Source organism: Schistocerca piceifrons, chromosome 5, assembly GCF_021461385.2.
Source record: "Schistocerca piceifrons isolate TAMUIC-IGC-003096 chromosome 5, iqSchPice1.1, whole genome shotgun sequence".
Lineage (NCBI taxonomy): Eukaryota > Metazoa > Arthropoda > Insecta > Orthoptera > Acrididae > Schistocerca > Schistocerca piceifrons.
The window spans coordinates 705,876,352-705,877,627 of NC_060142.1; the positions used below are offsets into that span (position 1 = coordinate 705,876,352).

The 1,276-nt window shown below is 51.4% G+C and overlaps 1 pseudogene; it reads right to left on the reverse strand.

Moving 5' to 3' along the window:
• Nucleotides 1–730: 730 nt before the first annotated feature.
• On the reverse strand, nucleotides 731–847 carry LOC124799871 (annotated as a pseudogene).
• Nucleotides 848–1,276: the final 429 nt, after the last annotated feature.

Here is a 1,276-nt window from a genome sequence, read left to right on the forward strand (position 1 = left end):
AAGGACATCACAAACATCCATGCCCGAGGCAGGATTCTAACCTGCGACCGTAGCGGTCTTGCGGTTCCAGACTGCAGCGCCTTTAACCGCACGGCCACTCTGGCCGGCTGAGTATTATGGAATGCTCTCAAGTACTTATGGTAAGGACGCTATTAGTGAAAGAACGTATCGTGAGCGGTTTCAACGCTCCAAGAACGGTGATTTTAACGTCGTAGACCGGCATAGTGGTGGAAGAGAGAATGTTTTCGAAGATGCAGAATTGGAGACACTGCTGAGTGAAGACTCCCGTCAAACTCAAGAATAATTGGCACGATTAGTGGGAGTGACACAGCAAGCCATTTCAAAACGTCTCAAGGCTGCGGGCATGACTCAGAAAGAAGGACTTTGGGTCTCATGTGAGCTGAGACCAAGAGACGTTGAACGGCGTTTGTGTGTTTGTGAATGTTTGCTTCAGAGGCAAAAAGGGAAGGGATTTCAGCATTGCATTGTGACCGGGAACGAAAAATGGGTTCATTACGATAAAAAAAAGCACTCCGTCTTCAGGCCACAAGTGGCCCATCGGGACCATCCGACCGCAGTGTCATCCTCTGTTGAGGATGCTGTGAGGAGGGGCGTGTGGTCAGCACACCGCTATCCCGGTCTTTACGATGGTTTCCTTTGACCGAAGCCGCTACTATTCGGTCGAGTAGCTCCTCAATTGGCATCACGAGGCTGAGTGCACCCCGAAAAATGGCAACAGCGCATGGCGGCCGGCTGGTCACCCATCCAAGTGCCGGCCACGCCCGACAGCGCTTAACTTCGGTGCTCTCACGGGAACCGGTGTGTCCACTGTGGCAAGGCCGTTGCCTTCATAACGATAACCCTAAACGCAAAAAATCGTGGGGATATCCCAGCCATGCTTCCGCGTCGACGGCCAAACCGAATATTCACGGCTCCAAGATCATGCTCTGCATTTGGCGGGACCAGCTCGGCGTCGTGTACTATGAGGAGATAAAACCAAGTGAAACTATCACACGTGCTCGTTATCGAACGCAATTCATGCGTTTGAGCAGAGCATTAAAAGACAAACGGCCGCAATACAGCGAGAGGCTCGATAAAGTGATTTTGCAGAACGACAACGCTCGCCCCGCGTTGCAAAAGAATTCAAAGCGTACTCGGAAACGCTAAAATGGGCAGTCCTACCCCACCCGCCATATTCTCCAGACTTTGCTCCCTGTGAATACCATCTGTTTATATCAATGACGTATGGCCTGGCTGACCAACACTTCCGATCTCA